Genomic DNA, 922 nt, shown 5'->3' with positions numbered 1-922 from the left:
TTCTTCTCCCCCCTCCTCTTCTCCTTCCGTTTGTAATTTCTTTTGCTTGTGTGTCTGTTTCTGAAGTTGCTTAGCCTCCATCCTCACCTAGCCTGTTGACTTCCCTGTTTTTTCACCTCTCCTTATTTCCTTTGATTTCTTCTTGTGGCTTTTGGTCACCAAAGGTAGTTCTGGTAAACACAAGGCCAGTTGGTTTGTTTGGGGTGTTTGTGTGTGCACATATGCTGGGGGGAGGAATGTGCAGTGCCTTACGTTAGCTTATGTTAAGGCTGTAGCGAACTCTAATTTCATATGGGTCTGTTCTCCTCACCCTCTGTGCCTCTTTTCCCCTCTTCCTTTAAGCAAGCTGCTCTTTCTTCCTATCGACGGTGCTTTTCTCTTGCTGTTCACTCACAGCAAATATACTTGCTCCAGTGCTTTTGGTTCCCTCCTGGCTTCCTATGCAATTGCAGCTACCTTCTACCCTTTTACATCACAGGAACAGCCTCATCCAGCTACTGATAATAACTTTTTCCATGCTGTAGCATTCCTGATTCTTTTCTGGGATTGTTTCTCTGCATGGGTGTGTCCAGTTATTTCCTCCTGTTCACCAGCTTTTGTCCTCCAAGTCCGTCCTCCATGGGAGCTGTCATGATGACGATGTCCTTAACCTTGCCTGTCTTCACTCTGCACCCTGGTACCGTCGCAGATGCCCACAGAGTCCTTGTTCCGTTTTCAGCTCTCTCCAAGACAGAGGCACTGCGGGTATGCTGTCTGCAATTCGGGTTGGCCACTGAGAGCAAGCAATGCTCTTCTTTGCCTGAAGCAACTTTTCATAGAAACCTGCAGTCACTTCCTCCTCACAGGGTGATATATACGCCCAGGAACATGATTTCTGGGGAAGAGCAAGGTGTAGCTCAGCAATGTGAGTAAGCTGGTAATG

The sequence above is a fragment of the Phalacrocorax aristotelis genome, chromosome 1 (genome assembly GCF_949628215.1).
Source record: "Phalacrocorax aristotelis chromosome 1, bGulAri2.1, whole genome shotgun sequence".
NCBI classification, from domain to species: domain Eukaryota; kingdom Metazoa; phylum Chordata; class Aves; order Suliformes; family Phalacrocoracidae; genus Phalacrocorax; species Phalacrocorax aristotelis.
Note: the sequence above shows the minus strand (reverse complement) of the source record.